This window comes from Glossina fuscipes, unplaced genomic scaffold (assembly GCF_014805625.2).
Source record: "Glossina fuscipes isolate IAEA_lab_2018 unplaced genomic scaffold, Yale_Gfus_2 308, whole genome shotgun sequence".
NCBI lineage: Eukaryota > Metazoa > Arthropoda > Insecta > Diptera > Glossinidae > Glossina > Glossina fuscipes.
In genome coordinates, this window is record NW_023998651.1 from 27,598 (window position 1) to 54,491 (window position 26,894).

The window sequence follows — 26,894 nt, forward strand, 5'->3', positions numbered from 1 at the left end:
AATTTCCTTTTAAACTTGAATTGATAATTGACTCATGTATAACTATTTACTGTTATTATACATAAAAGCTTGTACATACATTTATACATATTAGCAATTACATAAATTAAACAATAATTCTTATAAATGTTGATATATTAAATATTACATAAAATGTAAAAGAAAACAAAATCAAATAAAAAGGGTTTTTCATGTATGAGAGGAAATTATCTCCACTTGGGGTTGTCCCATTGACATCATGGGTCGAAGGTAAGGTATTTGAAGAGGATTACGCAACTGATAGTGTTTTTAAATCCTCCACGTATGAATGACATCAAAAATAAAGCTTTAAAAAATGTTCTCATGAGGGAACCTAATTTTTGACATTCATAAATATCTCATGCACCAAACTCTAATATTTTCCATGCATTTGGATCTGCTAAAGTTATTCCCACTTCTGAACCAGGCAAACCACCGAACGATGTGGACAGTTGCAGACCCGTTAGTCTCATCAGCTCTCTAAATAAGATCTTTTAAAGGGTTATTAATTATTTATTTATTTTTTTGAAACTCAATTCAAATAAGTTAACAGTCGAATTCAATTCGACTCTTAGAAATAAATCTTATACTAATTAATATTAAAATATAGTATAAAGGATAAAAGGGGATAAAAAAAAAAAAATTAAATAATAATTCATGTATAAATAAATAAGAAAAAAAAAAAGCTTGTACACATCTGGCACAGAGGCACACCCACAACCAGTACATAACAAAATTCCATGTGAACCCCTGAGTCATCGCAAACATACAAAAGCTTGGCAACTGATGCAATAAACAACACCAATTAATTTGCGAATCATAATGACATGTTAAAAGTTAGTTTAAATACGACATAAGTAAATAGCATGTATTAAGCAAAGCTTGCTTTGATAGACTTTAAAGAATCCGATATTGAGATTAAGTGATAGTCATCTTTTACGTTTTTGCAAAGAATCCTAAAAGGGTTAAACAGCTCATAATTATTTTTACATTGACTCAGATTACAGAGAGCTCAATGTACAAATCGACACATAATGTTTGGTCGAATAGAACCCCTAAATCCGTGAACGAATCAACGTTTTCCAACTTGTGTGAGTCAATGAAATACTCAGCATTGAATGGCTGTCTTCTTAAGAGAAGATTTAATATCAAAAAGTGTGACGAGTGTAACCAAATTATTTAAGTCGGTGTGGAGCTGATACGATTGCGATTCCAAGAAGAAGGAAGAAGAAGTTTAACATTGTCAGCGTACATTAAGATTTGGCTGGATTTTATCACCGAAGGCAGATCATTAATGTGTAAATTAAGTAGAAAGGATCTTAAGTAGCCGCTTTGAAGGACGTCAAACGTCACAGGAAATTCATCCGGGGTGATGAAGTCAAACAGAACCCTGAACGATCTGTCATGCAGACAAGAGCTTACCCATTTCGCTAAGAACAAAGAGAAGTCAAAGGCACAGAGTTGGAAGATCAATAAGTTATGGTTAATTAAGTCAAACGCTTTATTAACATCAATGTACACGACATCCGTACAAGGGTCACTAAAAAAAGGCTTGAAAGCATGGCAAATAAACTCTAAGAGATTCGTGACAGTAGTTCTTCCTCTCCGAAAGCCATATTGGAATAGAGAAATGTAGGATTTGATAGCAAAAGCTAAATGCTGAGTAAAAATTCGCTCAAACAAATCAGGTAAGGCAATCAACTTGGCAACGCCGAAAGTGCTCTTTCAAGACAAAGGAAAACATCTGATTTTAATAACTAGTTAAACATCACTTAAATACTGTCACATGGCTCTACAGATTGATTTAAGTACACATGATGGAATGCCATAAGGTCCAGGCCCAAAACTACATTTCAGAGAGCTCAAACCATCTAAATCGTCATTTTCTGATTTTAGGTGTCGAAATAATTATCGGATATGGATAGTTAACCGTTAAATCGTAGTTGAAACATTTCGTCGTCAGCAAAGAGATTTCAGGATTCAATATTGACTATGTCGTATTTAAACTAACTTTTAAGGTGAATACTTCTTTATGTTTCGAAAATTAATTGTTGTTTACTGTGTTGGTTGCCAAGCTTTTGCATGTTTGCGATAGCGTAGCGTTCATTTGAGATTTCATTCCGTACTGGGTGTGCCTCTGTGCTAGTTGTATACATGCTTTTTTTCCTTCTTATTTATTTATACATAAATTAATATTTAATATTTATTATATTTTTTTCCCTTTATTTCTCCTTATATACTTTATAGTAATTTTTAATATTAATTGGTATAAGATTTACTTCTAAGAGTCCATTGAATTCGACTGTTAATTTGTTTTAGTTGAGTTTCATATGTAAGTAAATAAAATAGTAATAATAGAATATACGGAGATTTAGCTTTTTGAGTTGACAAACTTAAAAAAATATCTAGGATTAACGAGCAGTGAGGAATTTATCAACTGAAGTTATCTTCAATAATATTGGTGGCTGAAATAATTAAATCGATGCTTTGCAACAGAATAGACGAAATAGTCCTAAGAAGAACCACTTTTCATAAACTTTTTGAAAAGTCAATATGCGAGATCACAAAAGTTTTATAACAGTAAAAGACCAGAATCTTATAAAAAACAAATTTATTCCAACAGTATTGCGATGGCCATTTTATTTAAAAAAAAAAAGTAATTCCCTGATAAACAGTTAAAAAATTAATGTAAATCGTGGTCAATAGCGTGAGGAGCCAAAGTCGAACTTCATTTTGGCCTCACAGTTTCTCCTTCTTTGGCGAGGGGAGAGTGCTAGCATAAGAGAATAAGAGGAGGACTAAGAGTAGGTTAAGAGTAGGCTAAGGTAAATTAATTAGGAAGTTAAAGTTAGTAAGTGAGTTGAGGAGAGTAGCGCATAGGCTTCTGAGGGAGACGTCTCGCTCCCTGTAAATACGGGTTGTCTTATAGATTTTGAAATAAAGTGTAACAATATGAAATAAAGTGATTTCTATAATTAACAAAATAAATTTCTTGTGACTAGATTCCTGGGCCGCTGAGCTATCCCAAGTTATGCCCTCACAATAGATATTCAATAGAATTTATCAATTTTTAAATTGATGAAATCAAATTAATTTCTTTAAAATGTAAATGAATCCGCAAAAAAAAAAAAGAAAAGAAAACTATAAAGACTTACCGACGACAACCCCACGATGAATGCGCGTTCTTGGAGAACTATCACAAGCAATAGTAACAATACAAAGAATTGGTATATATTGTAATAAAGTTTGATATTGTATGATGATGTTTAGATTGTCTGTTTAGGCCCTATGCTGATCGGCTGCAGTACCCCATCCGTCTTTTATAATGCCAAAGTATCTCGGCATAAGACGGTCACTAATCTTAATGGTTCAGGCAGATTGAACACCTAATGCTATTAGCGAGTAAAACGCTTGGTTGAGTTGCTTTATGAGAACTTAGAAATTATTCTTACCTTATTCTAAACAGGATTGTAATTGCTTACTAAGTTATGCTTATCACACACTAGATTATCCTTATATAAACAGAATTATCACTGTTTACATGCGAAGTGAAGTGTGACATTTTATTTTATCAAAAGGGTTATGCTGAAGTGGCACAATTTTGTCACACTTCAAGTGGATGCATACGATAGTATGCGATCACACTACACCCTTACCGTTTTAGGGAGAAAATTGTTAGTGTGTTGATAGACGTTAACAATTTTCTGTTATGAAAGAGGATTTTAGACGGTAATTTTTTTTTTTGTTTTTTGATTCATTGTTTAGCTTTGTATGCCTAGTTTTTAATTGTATTTGGTTTGTAGTTCTAAAGTTTTATAGTTTTGTATTTTTAGGCTTAACAAGGTTTGGTTTATAATTGTTTATTTCTTAAATTTAGTTTACATTTATTGTATTGTATCTCTTAATTAAATTTTTATGTACAGTTTTTGGTTTATCTTTAATTTGTATTGTGACACTGGGTTCTTCTATATCTATTACTTCATATGGTCCTTCATAGGGTTTATCTAATCTTTTCCTGTTGTGTTTCTTTAATAGGATTTGATCTCCTATGTTTATATCGATTGGATTAGTGTAATTTTCTTTTGATAGTTGTGTTCTTGCTGCTTTTGCTTTTTCTAAAAATCTTGTAGCCTTTTCTAAAGAATATTTTAATTTTGTTTTTAGCTCATTTATGTAGTTTTCTGGGTTGTATGTAGGATTTGAATTTAATATTGTTTCGTTGGGCATGTATGGCAATTTTCCGTATATCAATTCAAAAGGTGTATATTGTGTTTCTACGTGAGGGGTAGTGTTATATGCGAAAGTGTAGTATGGTATCCATTTATCCCAATCATGCTTTGTTGCAAAGGTTAAAAGGTATTCGTTAAGAACTCTGTGATTTCTTTCAATTATACCTAAGATTTCGTGGTGGTAGGGGGTTGAGAACTTTTGCTCGATATCTAGTAATAGACAAATTTCTTTTATTAGTTCATTGTTGAATTCTGTTCCTCTGTCAGATTTTAATGTTTTAAATTGGCCGTATTTGAGTATTACCTCTTCTGTTAAAATTTTGGCAATTGATTTTGCGCTTTTATCTACAATAGGATGTGCGATTATATGTATCGGAAATTATTGGAAGGTTTTATTGGTCCTACTGTATCTATACTTAGTGTTTCAAAATATGTGGACGGTGTATCTGTTATTTTGAGAGGTTCTTTTGTATGTTTTGTTTGTTTGCTTGTTTGGCAAATGTGGCATTGTTTTATATAATTTTTTATCATCTTGAACATATTGCGCCAGATGTATTTTTGGCTTAATTTTTGGAATGTTTTTCTTACTCCGAAATGTCCTGAGTGTGGGCAAGTGTGGTATTCTACTATTAATTTGCACTTTTCTTCATCATCATATATTCTTTCTCTTTCTTCGTATAATAATATATTTATGCGGTTTCTTTTAATATTGTTGAATTTTTCCATTAATATCTCTTTGGATATGTATTTAAATATATCATCATGTAGACTTAATGCATAGTGTAAGAAATTTAACTTGTTTAGTTTTGATGTCAATTTTTCCAAGAGGGCATCGAAATGGTCTGGATTTTCATTGCATCTCACACGTGTGTAGTTTAATTCTTTTACATTTTCAATTATCATATCTTTTATACCGCTTTCGAATTTGAATTCTAATTTTCTTGTGTTCTTAATATCATTTATTGATGTGCATTCCCACATATTTAGTTGTTCATTGTGTGTGTTTTCTTTTGCCGATTTGCTTCTGGTTATTACTAGTGTCTTTTTCATCCGTTCTTGGTCTTCTTCTCTGGATAATGGAATCATCTCTTTTAATATATCAGAATTTATATTTATTCTTGATAAGACGTCAGCGTTAGTGTTGCTTGAAACTTTTTTATAAATTATGTTGAAATCGTAGTCCGATAATTCTATTCTTATTCTGGTTGATTTTGAGGTAGGGTTTTTGTGGGAGAATAGTGCTACTAATGGTCTGTGATCAGTTATCACTGTGAATTTTTTGGCGAATAAGTAGGGTCTGAAATGTGTTATTCCAAAGTGGATTGCGAGTAGTTCTTTTTCTATGATCGGTTTGTTTTTTTCGTGTTTGTTTAGAGATTTGCTTGCGTATGCGATGGGTACGTCGTGACCTATTTCTCCTTGTGATAGTACTGCTCCTAAGGCGTAGTTTGATGCATCAGTTGTTAAAATGAAGGGTTTATCGAAATTTGGATATTGTAATATGGGTGGGGTTATTAGTTTGTTTTTGAGTTCTAGGAATGCCTGATTACATTGGTTTGTTCAGTCGAAGTCTTTTCCTTTTTTCAGGAGATCATTTAGTGGTTGTGCTATTTTGGCAAAGTCTTTTATAAATTTCCTGTAATAGTTGCAAAATGCTACAAATCTTCTTACTTCGTCAGTGTTTTTGGGTTGGGGGTAGCTTTTTATTGTTTCGTGCTTAGCGGGATCTGGTTTTATGCCTTCGGGTGTTATTAGGTGTCCTAGATAGGTTACTTCTGGTTGTAGGAAGTTGCATTTGGATGGATTTAGTTTTAGGTTGTATTTGTCAAGTCGTTCTAGTACTTTTGTTAAATTTCTGTTGTGGTGTTCGAAACTACATCCGTGTATTATTATGTCGTCTACGTATAAAAATGCTTTGGTGTCTAGTCCTGATAAAGCTATAGTTAACATTCTTTGGAAACTGTTGGACGAAATTTTTAATCCAAATGGAAGTCTCGTGTATTGATAATGTCCGTTCGGTGTTGAAAAGGCGGTTAAAGGTCGCGAGTTTTTGTTAAGTTTTATTTGTTGAAATGAGTTTGTCATGTCCAGAGTGGAGAAATATTTTGCTCGTCCTAGTCTATCTAAGATGTCTTCTAATCTTGTAAGGGGGAATTTGTCGTTTACTATTTTTCCGTTTAGTTTTCTGTAGTCAACTACTAGTCGCCATTTGTTTATGTCTGTCTGATTTTTTTTTGTGTACTAGTAAAAGTGGTGAGTTATAGGGGCTAATTGAGGGTTTTATAATGTTTTGTTGTAGTAATTCTTGAGTGTGTATGGTGTCAGTTTGTGTGTGGGGTAATTTATAGTTTTTTATGTGTACTGGTGTATTGTCGTTTGTTTCTATGTTTTCTGTATAAAAATAATTTGCTGTGAGTGGTTCATTTTCTAGATGGAATACTGTTTGACATTTTTTGAAAACTTTTATGAGTTCTTGTTTTTGAGAGTTGTTGACAGTGTTTAATTTTATGGATTGTAATATTTTTTGGAAACGTTGTTCATCATGTTGAGTGTGTATATTGGTGTTTTGTAAAATTTGGTAAGTATGGAGTGGTTCGGTGTTGATATGTAGGTGTTCTATTGTGACTTCTTTATCTAGTGTATTTAATATTTTAATGTGTTTTTGTCCGTTTTTTGGTAATATTGAATTGGCTAAAAAGATTCCTTTTTCTATTTCTCTATTTAGTACTAAAGCATCGCTATCTATTTTGATATCTATGGGGACTATAATTTCGTATCTTGAGGGAAGGAATATGTTGTTTTTATTAAGTATTTCATCGTATATGGGGAGTTGAATTTGGTCGTCGTGTGTATTAACTGTAAGAGAGAAATTTTCGTAATTTATATTGCAAGCATACTTGTGTAGGAAATCTCTTCCTATGATTCCATCGGTTTTTATCGGGAAGTTCTGGTCTACTAGTTGTATTTTATGTTGAATGACTCCGTTTCCTAGATTTATGTTCAAGTGTGTGGTTTCCATTGTTTCTATACGTTCGCTGGTTATTGCTGTCAGATTAATACATTCTGCGTTCTTTAGTGGGTAGTTTTCCAAAAGGTGTGCTTTGCAGAGGCTGATGTCTGCTCCTGTGTCTAATAGAAATGATAGTTCTGTTTTTGTTGCATTTTTAATATCTAGTAATATATAGTGTAACGAGTTTCCTTAGGCGGGGTATGATTCAGTCAATCCAGAGGCTGATGTCTGCTCCTGTGTCTAATAGAAATGATAGTTCTGTTTTTGTTGCATTTTTAATATCTAGTAATATATAGTGTAACGAGTTTCCTTAGGCGGGGTATGACTCAGTCAATCCAGGATTCGTTGCAAGAAAATTTAAAAAAATAATCAGGACCTTCGGGGGGAATGGTGTTTAGTTTCCCAGATTTATTGTTTCCTCTTTACTGGATAGAAGTACAGCAATTTGTGTAGAACTGGGCTATGGCAAGGAACCAGCAAGGTGTCCCGACTTGTCATGCTATTACCGGTTTGTTTTTTTTCTTTTACTTGTAAGTTTGGAACTTGCACTTCTTTTTCGTTGCGCTTTTAATATCACGGGCGCTGAAAGAAAAGGACCGAATACGCTGCCAGTGTCATAGCTGCCTTGGATCATCCCTGGTTGGTATGTGAGTACGAAAAAAAATAATATAAAAAAAAGCGTCTCTCAGTTCTTCAGGGATGGCGATTAAAAAGCTGAACCAGCACATCCCTTATCAGTTAAGTCAGTTGTCCCAAAAGTCCTTCAGGGATGGCGATTAAAAAGCTGATGTGTGATGCTTCGGTATGTGCGTTTGCAGGAGCGAGTGTGCTTGTGTATTGCGAAGCACAAGGGTTTCTATAAGCTTAAACAACCTAACGGGATTTATGCCGTAATGCGTAATATGTACGCGTTTCTACAGTTCGCTTATACAATTTTAAGGCATACAGATTTCTTCTTGTATATGTTGTACTAATTTCATATGGTTTTATACCTGTGTTTGACTTGGGTTTGAGTAATATGACTCACAAGTTCTATGGCTTGGGTTGTGTCGGACAGCTCTTATTCATACCTATTCTGCGCTTTGGCGGTTGTGTAAATATTACCTATGGTTTTGTGCCTAAGTTCGTTTGTGTTGTATGATTTTACATGTTCTATGCCTACGAGCCATTTCATGCAAGTTTTCTTAATTCTCTTTACCCTTCGTTTGGTGCTGGAGTGTGTGTTCCTATGGATTAACTAGCGTAGGCCTGTGCAATATGTGTCTATACATTTTCTCTTTATCCAAGTGTGAGCATATTTAGTGTGTGTTTGAGATCATTTTAATTTTACAAGAATAGGTGTGTGTTTTTATGATTTTAACTTTACAAGTATAATTTATGATTTTGCATTTGAAGTTGGAGGGGGCTGCTCGTGTATTGTTCACAGAACGACATGCGTGGGCAGATCGGACTTGCTGACTGCGGGGTGCGGGTGGACTTTTGAGCGGACGGACTTGTATTTCGTAAGGAAGCAAAAACGCTTCCTTACAAGAGTTTGATAGTTTTGAGAGGGAAAAGATATGGGAGTTGGCTTGTTTTGTGTATTCGGTGGATGCCTGGTTTAAGTGTTTTGTACCGAATTCAGGGGCATCATTAAGGAATTCGGGTGAAATCCGTTTCCCTGGTCTTCAATTGCGTGTAAGCAGTGATTTTGGTTGTTGTTTCTTTGATTCCTGTTATTATTTTGATTTCGATAGTTGAAATTCCTGTTATTTCTATTAAAATTGTTGTTATTGTTGTTGGTATTGGAATTATTATAATTATTGCTATTAAAATTGTTATTATTATTATTATAATTCCTGTTTTGGTTAGTATAACCTGTAGTGAGAACACAATTAAAGGTTCGTTTTAATAATTCTTTATTACGAATGCTTTTACGCAACACTTAATATTTCACTATCTTACTATTATTCTGACTTAACTGATGTATGGTCAGTATCTTTTATAGGAACTAACTTAATGCTAACTTAAGCAATTAATATAACTCAAGTAGGTTATAATATATTAATAGCTTACTACTAATATATTAATAGCTTACTACTAAAATTGCACTACCTTAACTAGGTTAGTAGAAAAATGTAAACTTAGCAATAACTTGTAAACTACGGTAGAGTGCGACTGATCGATAATACTACACCTTTCCTCATGGGAAGAATGATCTTTAACAATGAATGATCATTCTTGGGTTTATCAATTATCGATGTTATTGCCTCTACCGTAGTCTTATAGTGTACATATATTTTGTGTGAGGTTTTTATAAATATTTGTGTATAAAATTTGTTTGTATTACAAAAAAAAAAAAAAATTTCTTTTATTTACATAGGGTTCTTATACATAATTATACTTTTACAAAACAAAAATTTTGTTTCTGTAGGTTTCTTATACGTACTTATATATTTAAAAAAAATTGTTTGTACAGTTTATATTTTTATTTTGTGTGTGTGTAGTTTATATTTATATTTTTTTTGTGTAGTTTATATTTATATTTTTTTTGTGTAGGCTTATATTTATATTTTGTTAGTGTAGGCTTATATTTATATTTTGTTTGTATAGGCGCCTTACACTTAGGTAACTCACGAAGCTTCGTGATATAATTTTAACCTATTTTTGTGTGTGATTTGAGTTTTATTTTTATTGTCTATTATTTTAATATTATTATTATCCTTAATTTCTATGACCTTGTACGGTCCTAAATACTTATTCTGTAACTTATGCCCTACTTCATTTCTTAGGAGTACTAGGTTGCCTACTACTAGTGGTAAATTGTTAGTTTTCCTGTCGTAATTTATTTTTTGTTTTTCTTTTTCCTTATCTAATAGTAACCTAGCGCGCGCGTATGCTATATCTAATCTATATTTAGTCTCTTTAGTATAGTCGTCTATGTTATATAGTGGGTCAATGTTTTTGCTGTGATTTGTTAATTGTGTTGGTGGCCTTGCAAATACTAGTTCATAAGGACAGTAATTGTGTGTTGTGGAAGGTGTTGTGTTGAAACAATATTGGAAATATTTTATCCAAATATCCCAATCATTCAATTCAGGTGATATATATAAACGGATGTACTCATTGAACGTTCGGTGGTTGCGTTCCACCGTGCCGAGTGTCGGATGGTGGTGGGCTGTTGATGTTATATTGTCAATTTTGAGGTACTTACATAAATCGTTCATTAGTGCATTCTTGTATTCGGTTCCTTGGTCCATTACAAGTGTTTTCATGAGCCCGTAGTTTAGTATGAAGTTCTCGAAGATTGCCTTTGCTACGGTTTTAGCACTTTTATCTGTGACCGGAATTGTCACTAAATATTTGGTAAGGTCGCAAATTAGTGTTATCGCGTATTCATTACCTTTTTCTGTCCTTGGTAATGGGCCTATTGTGTCGACTACAACTGTATCGAAAGCAGTTGCTGGTGTTGGGGATATGGTCATTGGGGTTTGGGTATGGGTTGTAATTTTGGCTTTTTGGCATAGCGAACATTCTTTGACATACTTCGCTATTGTTTTTGTTATTTGCGGCCAGCAATAGTACCTTCGTATTTTCCACAAGGTACGTGTGATTCCAGAGTGACCCCCTTCTATTGGGTCATTGTGGTATTTTTGTAGAATGGTTTTGATTGCGGGCTTATTATTTTTGTTTATAATTGTCACCTCTTGGAGTAGCGCTACTCTTATGTTTTTTAATATCTTATTGCCCATTATTTTAAATTGGTTCTGCGATACGGATTCGAAAATCCTCTCGCTTGGTGACATTTTGTAATTCGACAATTTTATTATACCGGCTTCTATTTCCCGCCTTTGGAAAAACTGACCTAAGTCGAGTTTTCCATTGGTATAAATGTCGTTTATTACGAATTTGGCAATTATTTTCCTCCCATGTTTCATGCAACATTTATCGGAGGCAAATTTTAATTGCACAAATTTCCGTACGTCATTATTATTTATAACTTTATAGACTCTGGGCGCCGCATTCTTATGTTCGCTTACATGTCGCTTTTCTGTGCAGTTATCTTTCTGCCGCGTTGCAGATCTTGTTACTACCGTATATAGTTTACTGTTTATTTCCTTCAGATCTTTAATTGTTATGCGGGATAGGGCGTCCGCTACGTGATTACCTTTCCCCTTGAGGTACTCTACCGTAAAATCGTATTCTTCCAAATCTAGTCGTAGACGCGTAAGTTTTGAACTTGGGTTTTTCATAGAGAACAGGTATACCAATGGTCTATGGTCGGATTTTACTAAAAATTGTCGTCCGTATATGTAGGGTCTGAAATGCTTGATTGCCCAGTGTATTGCGATTAGCTCTTGTTCGGTAGTGGATTTATTTGTTTCCCCTTTTGTGAATGTTCTTGAGGCGTAGGAAACTGGGAGTTGTACTCCGTTGTACTGCTGTGTGAGTACTGCGCCGCAGGCGTATTTGCTAGCATCTGTTGTTATGCAGAATGGTTTTTGAAGTCTGGATATTGCAATAATGTCGGTTTTAGTAGTTCATTTTTTAGATGCTCGAATGCCTGATTGCATGCTGGGGTCCATTCGAATGGGACTCTCTTTCTGCAAAATTCTGAAAAATTTTTTATAAAGCGTCTGTAATAGTTGCAAAACGCAACGAAAGGTCTTATACTGCCTGCATCTTTAGGGATTGGGTAATTCTTGATGACATCATATTTGCTATCATTGGGAAGTATTCCCTTGTCGGTGCATTTGTGGCCTAAAAAGGTTACTTCGTGCCTGAAGAAAGAACATTTCTCCGGGTTCAGCTTTAAATTGTGTTGCCTGCATAGCTGGAACACATCTCTTAAATTTTTGAGCATATGTTGCTCGGAACATCCTATTACTACTAGATCATCCATGTAGAGAAATGCTTGCGATGGTTTTAGGCCGGAAAAGGCAAGAGTCATCATGCGCTGAAATGAGTTTGGTGCTATTTTTAAGCCATACGGGAGTCGCGTGTAGCGATATGAGCCATTGCTTGTTGAAAAAGGAGTTATGTTTCGTGATTTCTCTTCGAGTTCGATTTGATGAAATCCAGACATTAAATCGAGACATGAAAAATATTTAGCTCTTCCTAGCTGGTCAAGAATATCCTCGATTCTTGGAAGTGGGAACTTATCTGCTAGCAGTTTCTTGTTGACTTGGCGATAATCCACTACTAAACGCCATCTTTTTTCATTAGTGTTTGGTGGAGATTTTTTGGGTACTAATAGAAGTGGGCTATTATATTCGGATATGGACGGTTCGACTATTCCGTCTTTGATTAATTTAGTAACCTGTTTGTCTATTTCTGATTTTTGTGATTCAGGAATTCGGTAGTTTTTGATATATATAGGTGTTTTGTCGTTCAATCTGAGCTTTTGTTTATAGAAGTTGTTTGCAGTTATTGGTTCGATTTCAATACCGAAAATATCGCAGAATTCTGTACATATTTCTGATACAAGAAAAAGTCGACGTATTTGTTTTAAATTTCGTTATAATAAAAAAACTCATTTGCGTTTATTCCAACAATTGTACAGTGCCCAAAGAATTCAGTGCATTTAAATCAATACGACGATTTTTTTCCCACAATTCTACAATGGGCAACATATTCAGTGCATTTAATTCATTACGGATGTTTACGGATATTTGGATTTTTTTTCTTACAAAAGCATGTTTGATTTTGCCAGGTAATTCTTGCTTATGAAAGTAGACACAAAAAAATTGTAGCGTTGGCATAGCGTAGCGTGAATATTCACACAAGAAAAGTAAACAAAACAAACGGCACGCTCGTGAAAACATTGCATTACATTTTCACTGAAAACGTAACACTTCACTGGCGCCCTATATTGAATATATGCTGACTACAATACAGTCAAACCTGTTTTTGTGCGGTATTTTTTTATGCGCTTTTTTTGTGCGATTCTTTTTGTGCGGTATATGAATATCGACACATTGAATTTCGCCGAGAGGTTAGGTTAATCTGAACTGTGTTGGCATCAGTTTTTTTGCTATCAGTGTGTATGTACACATTGAAACAGCCATTTTCATACCTAGTGCTGGAAAGCGGTCTGGCCTGAATGTGTCATTAATAGAAATGTAACCGACAACACGTCCACTTTATCATCAGATATCATTGCGCTAGCACATCAAATCTGCGGAGAAGGTTTTGACACTTTCAGCGAAAATGATCTTATTGAAATGATTGAGGACGAAACCGTAAATGATAGTGACATTATCAATAACTTAACAGATCATGAAGACGGACAAAAAGAACCGGAATCTATTACAGCGGATAAAATATATGCAGGGATCCAGCTTTGCAGCAAATTGGAAAAGCATTTTCTTAAAATAGATAACAATTCTCAAAGAAGTTTGAAAAGAGCTTCGATTGTGTATATCTGGCTATCGCGACGTTTACAAACAGCTGACCAAACGACCGTCGGCGCAAAAACTTATAACCGACTACATGTTAACAAAAAATAAATCAACTGTAGTATCTTCAAGTGACGAAAGCGATTACGAACCAGTTCATCGCAAAAATATGCGCGTTTTGAACTACTACGAGTAGTATTGAATTATGTATATTTTGAAAATTTCTCCTTGTTTAAAATTAGAAATTAAAATTTTTTTAAATGTTTCAATGTGTAATTTAATTATTTATTTTGTTTGGAAAGCACTTTCTTGCTATTTCGTAAAGCTTTGACATATTTTCTAAGTGAAACTTTTTTTATGCGGTCCCTCTCTACCGCACAAAAAAAATTTTCTTTAATATGTTGTGAAAAATTATTTCTTATAGCTATTTATGAAGTTTTTGAATATTTTTTTTGTGCGGTTTTTTTTCTGCGGTCCCTATTCACCGCACAAAAACAGGTTTGCCTGTATTTCATATTTCAAATGTAAAAATATGTTGTAAAAAAACTTAGGCTAAAATTCCTAATATATAAGCAACCAAAATCAATAATAAAAATTTATTCAATTTGTAAGTTCCAGCCGAGCTTGCACTTGGCATTTTATGAACTAAAAGAAAGTAACTAATTGAATTCTTCAAACTAGATAGGGACACGTTTTGCCGAACCTATTTTGGCAGCTAAAGAATGCTTGATTTGGCGGAATAACCGAACAGGCAGAAGATTGTACACTTATATTGAATTCATAGAGGATCCTCAGTTACTCAGAAATTAGCACTTTACACATTTTACACAAATTTCCGACACAATATCAACAATACAACAAGTTCTCTTAGCAACAAAAAGGAGCCAAATATACTTTCATTCCCTTTTTCTCCTTAATGCTACTAAATTTCTCATCCAACAAAAAGAGTCTTTTCATTTTTCATAAAGTTTCTTTATTTATAATTCCAGATTTTCATGGCGGTAAAGCTTACGGAAATAAATGAGCTTAAACGTCTGGCGTATGCACTCATTGGTAAGCCACATAACGCATGTTCAGGCCAGATAACAATAAATAACGTCTTTTTATTTTCTTGTGCTCATTTGTATGCTCAGAGTGTTTTGAAATCTCTATTGATTTAACACGGTGTTATTCACCGTGAAGCTATACATATATATGAATAATGAAAAATTTATCTATAATGACACCCTAAACTTATTAAGTCAAAATTGTTCTTTGATTATGTTCGATAAAAGCAAGAAAAAGCAATGCAAACAGAAATAACTGCAGCTAAGTCAATTATTGCCCTTTCGAGAGAGCCACTACGTAGGCATAGTCAGGCGTGATAAGATATTGAGACGTAAGTATTTTCTAGATATAAATTATCAAGCACTTTCATTAATAAAGAGAGTTTCACATAAAGAAAGGACACTCAATTTTAACTGCGAATAGGGAAGAAAAAACAGAGAAAGTCTTTAATGCTACGATTTGTACGTGGACGAACTTTCTTCATGTATTTTTAATCGTCAAATGTAGACACAAATCAATATTAGAAAGAGGCTTAAAACAAGAAATAAAACTAACTAAATCGCAACCGGCGGTTTCAATTGAGCCTTACGCACAGAAAAAAAGGCACGATATTTTTTTTAATAACAAGTTTTAGAGTTGACAGTTCACTTTAAAAAAAGAGCATGCATATTTATTAATTTAGTTGAAAATAACTGTTATTCCGAAGTAATCTAAAATTTTTCAAAAAGAAAAAAACCGCTTATAATACAATACTCCTTCGATCAAGGTAAAAGGCTTTTGCAGGCCTGTAGAGAAAATGCGACGCATTCTCTGCGAATCGCTGCCAAATAAAACGAAATTGGGCCATTTTTAAAGGACTGAAAACCAGCGAAGACAGATGATTGCATAGGTTCATACTTCGTGAAAAGGCTTTGGTTCAAGATGGATGAAATCGCGCAGACGGTGGGAAAAAAGGACAATTGTAGTAAAATATTAATGAAATAAAGAAAAACAAATTATAGTCCCATATATTTACTTATTTTTAAAAGTTCAGTTATGAAAAATTCATAAAATTTACAAATTATATGAATTTAATGTAAGATTTACCATTAATATAAAACAATCTAACAAGAAGAAAAGAAATAACATATTTCCAAATGAATATAGTAAGCTCAAGTACAAGCGGATACACAATCAAATTGAAAAGCAAAAAAGCCTATACCCGCTCAAGATGAAGGCACACTGCCCACCTCTGCAACTTTTCGGCCACCAATAGCGAAAAAGTTTTAGATCGACTTTATAAACGGTTAAAGTACACATTAAAAAATATTGCTAAAAAAGTTATATTTGAAAATTATAGTTTACGCCATTTAAAATTAATACTTGAAGTATCTCGTTATGTATGAGCATGTCAGTTGGCCAACCAGGATTATGCTTGCACAGGTCTCAGGAAATGTTTGCACGTTGTGAAAATTTACTTTCTTAAAAAAATTGATTTGAGAAACCAACCTTGGCAGACATATGGTTGCTTACATTTCAAATTTAAAGATGTACATTGATCACGACAACAATAAGCAAGGAACTGAAAGGGTTGCTTAAGTACGCAGTGCATTTCTTTTTACAGATGGTTCTAGGAGAGACGACGGCTCCCTTGCTTGCCAGAGAAAAAATTCAGGTTAATCATGTCCTACACGAGAGCGGTGCAATATTTTCAATCGACACTGGATTTGCGCTTCATACCACAAACCATGCTCGCGAAACCAAGCTCAAACCGATTGTCATCACATGTAATTTGTCTCTCCTAAAACCCATGCGGGAACTCTTACGATCCAATTGGAACACCATTAACAAGGTAAGGAAGATCATTGTCACTTTTGGAGATAAAATTTGAATTTGTTTGGGTAACGAATCATATTTGTCTTTCCGGAAATGAGCGAACAGGCCTGGCAGCTAAATGTGAGACTTCGGCGGCTTTAATTACAGACGGCACAATCGAAAAATTGATCTCCGAAAATAAATTTGAAATAAAATTAAAGAGAAAGTAAATGAAAAAGTTAGCATATACAACAGCAACGTCAACGTCAAGAATATCAAAATCAAAACATTTGCAAGAATTAGTCGTTGTCATACTATTGCAACACACCAACTGTTTGCGGTTCTTTAGTTTTCGATTGCGGATAAGATCGTACGATTATAAATATATTTTATGAATAATAACACCTTTCGAATAGCCAAAGACGCGATTTTAAAGCGTCCAACCTTATCCACATCTTGAAAATGTCGGGAGCGCTTAATATCAATTAAACATTTAACTTTATTAACGCAATTGGGTTAACTATATAGTCCACCTCTTAGAAAAAGAACCAATTCACTCTACTCACCCTACTTTTAGTTCTAGAATTTATTTATTCGGTTTAAATAAATTACGATAATAATTGCAATAATTTGCTTGACTTTGCATTTTGCCGTTGTTAATTGTTTCAATTTTATATTTGCATGAGTAACCATATAGGTAAGGCTCGCGATTGCCAACCCAGTATTCTCTGGCTCAAATCTCAAGTGCTGTAGAGTTTGGTTTGGTAATAGGTATAGTGAGTCTTAAGGCGTAACACTTACCGATGGACCACCACACAGTTACTAGGCTGCGGCCATCACCTCCTTAGTTCTTTCTATTTCTTTCTAACCATCGCGAATACGATGCGTCCTCTGTGACTACTCACATTAAAAAAATAAAGAATTAATTTCAATTTAGTGAGGTTGTGTATGTCTTATTTCTTATAAATACATGTTTTCTCCAAATTTTTTATGGCGAATTTAGTACTTTAGAAAGTTTCATTACTATTCGTAATTAAAAATTTTTGGGTTTATGGTGAGTTAAAAGCATTAAAAGTATTAAAAGAAAAATCTCACAATGAGTTTGCACTCACAAATATACATGTCAACCGATAATAGGATGATATTATAGCATTCATTTCACAAAACTTGAATAACCTCGAAACTCAACACGCTTCGTTTCGTTATCGTCAGTTTTATGCACATACCGATCAAGCTCCTCTGTACACGCAGTAGTTATAAAAGTGAATCTACTTTGTATAGAGATCAGCTCACGAACTATCTGTAATTATACTAAGAACGTTGAAAAAGTTCGGACTGCCAATGAGCGACAGTAAACCAAACAAACGCCATTATACAGAACGAGCTTTTTCCACATGCCTTCACGAGATAGAAATCCTGACAGAGGCAAGGACAATGTTGTTTGAGGCTTACCACAACCTTCACCGATTCATCGACCACCTCTCAACATTTTTGACTCATATGTCAACCATGTATAGGTAGATATAAACTATAAATAAGTAAGTACATGTAAGCAGTAAGGTAGTGGAAGTGTTGTCTAAGCATAAATGTAACAAGAAAAGCAAAAATTTGCTGCACTGAAATATCCCTATGGAGATAGAAGCCGCTTAGATTATAAAATTGCCGCAAATTGATGCTTCGGACGAAGTTCGAGCAAAAACGAATTAGGCAAAAAAGCTACGCAATATATTCAACCATCCAAGTGACCAAAAAACGAATTCAAACATCGACTTGCGCAGCTATCGATTTCAGATATGAGAATTACGGTCGTTTCTATATTTTTTGCAAAACTTCCCGCAAAATTTTCCACACTAACCATTGAAAAACTTGTTTTCCTCTTCTTCATACCTTTTCGCCACTAACGGTTTTCCGAACCAACCGTTTGGACAATAGATTTACAACTTGATCTTGATCTTCGTAGCCATTTTTAACGGCCTTTTGTAATAACAGACACAAAATTCATTATTGCTATTTAATTTTAACTTAATTTTTATTCTTTAATTTACAAACTGACTTAAACATATTGACGTTTAACGGATAGAAACAGGATGCTTACCACACTTAAAGTATCGAGCTTAGAAACATGATCTGGTACCGTTACAATTAAGAAGAAAAAAATGAAGAGTATAACAACACGTCGCAATAATTGGTCAACCGATTTGTAGAAAATCTATACCGTTAGATCCTAAACGAATGTAGATTGTTAAAACCCATGTTGGATAATGATCTCATTCAACAATCTAAAAGCGTTTGATCTACACCTACTGCGGAAGAGAAAGATGGGAGGCCATGTCGCGAGTATAGATTTTCGAAGAAAATTGCAGTACTTTATCGATATGCTGTTTGTTCCATAACAAACTATGAACCGTGAATATACGCCCGCAAGTTTTTCACCACAATTGATCTAGTTCCACCAAATTGTTGCGCATGCGGACCATGTATGCAAAACTGTTACCATTACCCATTTTTCTCTTAAAGAGTTCCTACGAATGCCTTCTTGTTTCTGTAGCGCTGCCCAAGTTTCCAACATTTTAAGGATGAAACCCTTCGTAGTTTTAATATTTTTTCGTTTATATCTTTTGTTTTGACTTGGTTTATATTGGTCACATCAGACATTACGAAACAAGATTTTCAACACTTGTGAGGAGTTCTTAATCATTTCTTTCAACGTTATTAATCCATCTCAGTGTAGACCTCTTAAATTTTCATGTACTACATGACAATACTGCTTTACAAGAAAAATCCGAACAATAGTAGATTTAAAAACACCATAAACCTATCGATTCATCGATGCTTAATTTCTGTCGCCGTTTTATATCACATGCGAGTAACTTTCAAAGTACTTTAAGTCCTTTCATTAGAGATGCTAAAAAGAACGACGGAAGCCAAGTCCATTAAGAGTCCGAAGAAAGTCTAATTAAATGGGAAGACGCAATTGCTACTATTATTCAGCCTTCCACTGAATTCCGAAAGGTCAATCCTAACTATATTGTATTTTGCCAACGTTCACATCGTCAGTCTGTCCCTCTCTCAGACAAAAGGGAGTCTTCACCGCTATATATTATTTATAAAAGTCTAAACGAATAACGATTTAAGATATACCTATTGGCTATTACTATTACTGAAGCTGCTACTATTGTAATTGGATTTGGTCCGGGAAGACACTTAACTTCATATGTATCTTAAGTTTTATGAAATTTATGCAAGAAGCTAGATGCCAGCATTCTACTTTTCCTGATCCGCAATCTAATGATCCAATTCCTTCTTTCGGACACGTCGTTTTTCTGTGACGTATGTTGTACGACAGACTTCTGTCTAATTCCTTCAAACTTGAAACTAGTTTTGAAATCATTGTTGATGCATTCTGTCCTATGGTTAGTTTTCCTTTCCTTCCCTTACTAAAGAAGTGCGCGTTTGACCAACAGTCCGTCCATATTTACGGTTATCGGTTCTCCCAAAACATATAATTTTTCAAGGTTGTTTGTTTATCTATCCGATTTATCCAAGAAATGTTTCATATACACATGTTCTAATTGATTCTCCGTATGAATGTGTTGTTTATAAAAATGCACCTCTTTTCTTTGATTATATATATTAAGTAGTTGATTTTGATGCTTTTCTTGACTCTTCACATACCCTGAATTATGATTTCATTACATATGCGTACAAATATACGGTCTGTTTCTTATTATTATACATATATTATTGTACTTTTTTTTATAACATACATTAAATTGTACCGGAAGTCCTTTATGCATACATTATATACATAACATATATATATGATATATAATATTGATATATAATGTTCTTGTATCAATGTATGTACTCTCATATTTTATAAGCATAGTTGTACACACATTTATTGATCAATGCCTATCCCTTCTTTTACTTATCGATATGCCTAAACCTACTCTTATTTCTGTATAAAAATACATTGAATTATTAATACGTATAAATTTCTGTATTCTCATCTTTATTGCTTGATATTATACATACAATTTTATTCTTGTACATAAGCATGCAGCTATTTTGTATACCTATTGAATTGCTAATAGTTACGCTTATATGCTAAAACAACATAGTGAATTGTTCTTACTATTTGCGGCTTAACCGTTACGCAGTGACATATGTTTTCTTGTTACTTGACCGAAGTCTAATTGTTAAAGTACATACGCTTATTTCCTTATATCTGCTATCATGCTTAAACATCAGCTTGTTCTTATTAATGTCTACATATTCAAGAATACAAATATGCATTGGATAATTCTTATGCTTATACTAACACATACGATTATAATTACAGAACTTCCAAAAATCGCGTATTACCTGTCCATGCATGTTCATACTTATATTTTCCCATTGCTAAAATGGGGCTGCCTCGCTCATGCATCCATAGCTTGTATATATAAAGCGAACTTAGCTCTGAGTAAATATATGCATACATTGATCTTATTAAAACTGGTTTTTCACTTATACTTAAACTTATACTTATACTTATACTTAAACTTAAGCATAAACTAAATTGAGCTACAGGCAATCAATAATCGTATTCTTATTTATTTAGTTATTTGGGAAGAAACATAGAGAAAATTTTACCAAACCTAAAACGAATGTGAAATACCTACATTACAGGGAGAACATTTTGGCTAAAAATTCACTTCAATGTAGATGATGACGTTTAATTCAATATATAAATATATCAATTACCAAAAATAATGTTAAGAGTTAAGTAGAGCATTGAGGGAGAGCTAATTGGAATCCAAACCAAACTCATGTTAACACACACTACTTTATACAAGAAAATGTAAAACTTGACCTAATAAGAAGTTTATAATGTGATCGCATATCGTTATATGCATCCACTTTGAAGTGTGACAGAATTATGCAAATTCAGCACAATTTTTTTTGCAAAAAGAAAAACAAAAATTATTTCACACTTCAACCGGCTGAGTATTGCATTACGAAATGCAATACGATGCTAGGCGCCCCAATTAAATTAGTGTTTTTGACTACGTTAGCATTATAATACCTGTAGAATTATCTATAAATAGCCGGGTAAAAACTTAATAAAGCAATTGTTTTAACACAATTCATTATAAGCGTATCAATTCGCTGCATTAACAAAAGGCGTTCCATCCGCCTAAATTTTATAGCGACCGTCTCATGCCGAACCCGCTTGGCATTTTTGAGAGACGTATTGACTTGGCGCATTGAAGCCGAGCAACATAGTGAAATGTTCTACACAACATTACACCAACAACACTTGGGAAAGATTCACAGGGAATCTTTCCACAATAAAATATTTGTATACACATCATCCAAGCTTTTAAAATTATAACAGATTTTTAGTGGTCCATCCTAAAAAAGGCCAAATTAGTTTCTAAAGAAAAGGAACGCACAAGGGATCAATACGCTTGCAAAATATTAGCAACCTATTTAAAATTTAAATGCAATGGTTGAAATCATGAGTGTCAAATTTCGCCCTAGGTAGTTTTGAGCACCTGTCAATATGTGCACATTACGCAGCAGCAATTTGAAATAATCGCTTGAATTATCTGTCGAGAATAAATAATAAATATAATTAAATTGTTTGCATAAAACCCAGAAGGGAAAACGAAGTTCACAATTATTCCTGCATTTAGGCAACCAAAGGGGTAGGAAATTCTTTGAAACTCCTGAAGATACACTGAAAACTTGCCTACCGAGCAAGAATGGTGATAAAATATCCCTTTGAATAAGTTTCATTGAAAAGTCTACTCGAACGGCCAATCTTCTTCGCTCGAGGCTAGGTAAATTGGCTAGAAGTGAATGATATTCATATGGAACTACTGTCGCATTAGCATCCCATCGCAATCCACCCAAGACAAATAGGAGAAACTGTGTTTGAATTGCCTCACTCATGTCAACGTAATAATTACGATTGGAAAGCCAAGTGACAGAGACATATTCAAGGAAGGACCTCATCAATATAAAGTCCCTTCGTTATATAAGGGTCGTCAAAGTCTTTGGACCGCCTTTTTATAACATCTATTACAGACCTCACCTTGCAGACAGCTGATCTGACATGAAGATTAAAAGTCAGTTCACCATCAAGATCGTTGAACGACAAGACCGATTCCAAACATTTTCGGTCTAACCTGATATAAAAAGTGATGGGGACAAACTAAAAGTAAAAGCAAGTAAGATTCAAGAAGAGCAAAACCTTCAATGTTGTGTGAGAAGTTGGATATCATCAGTAGGACTCCAGAATTTTGAATTATATAGGAAAGAACATTTATGACTAAACAAAACAAGAGGGAACCTAAGTGGCTTTTTTATGGAACGCTAAATTTTATTAACATATCTTCAGATAGATGAGATTTTAATAATCTATATATAAAATACGAATGGAGCGACGTACATAAATATCATGACAAACTTTATCACTAGGCCCGTATATAACAACATCTGTCTGCATGCACTTATTTAATGAACTAAAGACACGATAAGCGAATTCCCAGAGTGAGACAACTGATTTGATAAGAATAACTTGTCAAATTTTTCAAAAAGGTTAGATATTGCGGTGATTTAAACAATGCCTCAATAATTTTACACGAATTATCTATTATGTAACGGGAGAATATAACCATACTACCAGATATCCGAGAAAACCCCATTAGCGAAGGACAAATTAAAACGTTTCATAATTGGTTTTACTATAATGACCGTGCACTTAACAAGAATACTTAAGGAATTGCCATCCGGGTCAGAAACGCAAGAAAATTTTATCCTACAAAAGCCTTTAAAAACTTCCGCACTTGAAAATCTGATATTACGAAAAGTGTCATAATTTTCAATATCATAGGGATATGCAACAATATCGGAAACACTTCGGCTAGCATAAGGTTGTAAAAAAAACTTGGAAAACAATCTATAAATACATTGTAGCTCAGACGCTTCTATATCACCAAGGCGCATGTGTTGTGATAAACAATGAACTCTCCTTTTCGAGTTCACAAATCTGTAACATGCCTTCGGATTCTTTGTAGAACTCACTCTTATCTTCCGTAGGTATCGCGAGTAATCTTTATTATTGGTATTAAAAATCTCTATTTGGCCACCACATAAGGACCAAAACAAAAGCACACTCACTTTTCTTAAACTTTTTAAAGAGTCTGTTTATGTAATGTTTTAAACATTTCAGCTCTTTAGTTCACTAAGGCGGGCATCTTCATATGCTATCGATTCTTTTTAACGGAACACAATGTTGAAAAATCGACCCCAAAATATCTTAAAGGAGACTTGAACGGTGTTCAAGTTTCGCAGCATAATTCATAACATATAAAAAGCAAACAAAATTTCATAATTAGTTTAAAGGAAGCTACACTCATGTCTTACAATGGCCCGTTCATTCCATTTATTAATCCTAATATCCACAGAAATATAAATAGTTAGGTGAAAAACATCTTGCGGCAGGAAAAAAGCCCCAATGCGCGATATTGACACATCTTCTCTCTCAAATCAATTTCTTACCGAGAAAGTTAATATACAAACTGCGTAATTTCTTTCTAAGACCGCTTACATATAATATCCTAAAATTATGGGACTGACCATCTAGTTTTTTGATGTAACATCCGGCAGATGTCGCAAACTTTTTAACCAAGAGGCTTCCTGATCAGAATTCTGGTCACGAACAGCGAAATGTTCACTGCAAAGCGGAAGACGATAAGAGATCTACACGCGGAAATAATCACCAGGTCCTTCCCTCCATTCAACTGCTGCATATGAACCGCGACAGCACCTTACTTTCGCTAAAGTGTCAATAAAAATGTGGATGCAACTTCTAGATTCGTAGATATGTGTTCGTGTCTACATACCCATATGTGCATACTTAATTGTTTTCTTTTATTATTAATGTTTCAAGTCCCACATTCTCGCGATAGGTCCGTCGCCTCTCCTTTGAGTTCATTATTTGTCAGTATGTATATGCGTATGTGCAATCTGTACGCAATGTATATGCGTACGTGCAATCTGTATGCAATGTATATGCATATGATCATCATATTACCGTTTGTTCATTTATGCTATTGCTGTAGTCTGTGAACAAAGACTTGCGATATCGTTTATGCATGTCAGCAAGATGATACTATTATCCGCTGCTGAGATAACAATTTATTACAAATATTTTATAAAAAATTGTATAATAATTTTAGTATATAAGAACCTGTTTTTAGCGTAATAAATGAGATGAATAAATCACGTCAAATAAAAAACATGCGCTTTCTTGTTCAGTATTCTGGTTCATCTGCATACCATGTTTATAAAAAATGTACTCAGTAGCTCACATAAGTTGATGTCCTTGTGTGGCTCGCAGACAGAGGCTTAACCAGTATCTCTCGAAACGAAGCTGAATCAGCTACTCGCAAACCAGATCTTGACGACGTACTTACGACGTTTATCTCAAAAAAAGCCGATTTGTCAATTGATAGGCCCAAAGCGGTTTAGTCGCACTCTTTCTATCCACATTCTCAAAAGCAGTAGGTGCCCATGACTGCTTATCTCATCAGTTATAATTGTTGCAATCTCTACCGATGAGGCCTGTTTAGTAGGAGGTAAGGGTATAGCAAAGGTAGACAGGCGCCACTCTTCACGGTTAAGGAGTCCCCCGAGCTTTGATTTACCATTTCACCCCCGCCGTCACCAGCTAGATCTATATTGGGCTTACTGTTTCTTTTTTAGGGAAGCTTGAATTCATTGAACGCAGATTCAAGATCAGCAAACTTATTAACGAGATTTAAAACTTCCTTATTTATATTTTTGAAGATTTGTAACGGCCGCGAACAAACCTTGGGTAGGGTGTCTGTCGGTCTGTGTCAACCGCAAGCGGAGCAATAACGGCATGCCGTTAGACAAAATCATGCGATTTTGTGGTACCGCTAGTAAATCGCATGATCTTGCGGTATATGTGTTTATTATGTTATTTTCTTTTTCTTGTCTGATCTCCTTATTCGCAAGTACAGTCAAAATCGTATGATTTTGCGGTACCATTGCTTGCTTTTGCAAGTACAGCCAAAATCGTATGATTTTGCGGTACCATTGCTTGCTTTTGCAAGTACAGGCAGAATCGTATGATTTTGCGGTACTCCTTTTTTTCCTTTTGCTCTTGCAAGCATAGGCAAAATCGTATGATTTTGCGGGATCTATGCTTGCTCTTGTGAGAGTAACGGCAAGCCGTTATAGAGAGAGAGCAACAGGAAGAAGAAGAGGGAAATGAAATGAAAAGGAGAAGTCTGTCTGCGTTTCAAAAATTAAAGTCAGAGGATAGAATTCTGAGTTGAAGGCAGTCGGAGTCAGGCACTCGCTGAGTGCAGTTCTTGTCGCGCTTTATCCATTAACAGTCAGATGTTAGACTTCAGTGAGAACGATCGATTTTCTAGTGGGCAAAAGTGTATAAGTCGCAAAAGAAAAACTAAAGTAAAATCAGTGAACAAGTGTTCCTTAAGAAAATTGCAAAGATTTTGCACTTTTTAATCTATTCTGCATCGAAGAAAGTTTTGGTTAATTATAGGAAGAAAACGTCACCGAAAACAAAAGCAAAACGAAAACGACTCATTTTGTTAAGGGCTACAAAAAGCTACAAAAGAAAATATACGTATCACCCCGCAATAAAACGGTCAGATGTTAGACTTCAGTGAGAACGATCGATTTTCTAGTGGGCAAAAGTGTATAAATCGCAAAAGAAAAACTAGAGTAAAATAAGTAAACAAGTGTTCCTTAAGAAAATTGCAAAGATTTTGCACTTTTAAGTTTATTCTGCACCAAAGAAAGTTTTGATTAATTATAAGGAGAAAACGTCATCGAAAACAAAAACAGAACGAAAACGACACATTTTGTTAAGGGCCACAAAAAAAAAAGGGGGAAGGCTTTAAGGAAATATACGTATCACCCCGGCAGCAAATAAAGTCGGAGTTAGGCACTCGCTGAGTGCGGTCCGTGTCGTTTTTTTTATCCAGTGGTAGTCTTGGTTTACTGGCATAAAAGAAAAGAAAATAATAAAATCATGTGTCAACATTTTTCGGACATTTCGCGTAAAATATTTTTCCGGATATTGCCAGAAGTTAATATTAAAATTAAAAGCAAACGAAAATTATAACAAAATACAATAATTTTGATTAACATTACAAAAGAGGCCATTCTAATTATTGAAAAGAAAAAAAAAGGACTGATAATGAAGGGCTTGTTGATTGACACGGTCTTAATATCACATAGGTGTTGGCATAATTCTTCGATTTAATTAAAATAACTAAATGATTCATTTTTGCCTCAGTTCGCGCTTATTGTGGAAGAAAATTATCGAAAAGCAAAGAACAGCATATGTAGAACGTTATTTTTTTTTTT

The 26,894-nt window shown here is 34.2% G+C and overlaps 1 long non-coding RNA gene across 1 annotated transcript; it reads left to right on the forward strand.

Moving 5' to 3' along the window:
• Positions 1 to 16,330: 16,330 nt before the first annotated feature.
• On the forward strand, positions 16,331 to 16,701 carry LOC119643024. Its single transcript, XR_005248205.1, has 2 exons — positions 16,331 to 16,512; positions 16,602 to 16,701. It is a non-coding gene; the product is annotated as an uncharacterized LOC119643024 (long non-coding RNA).
• The last annotated feature ends 10,193 nt before the right edge of the window (positions 16,702 to 26,894 follow it).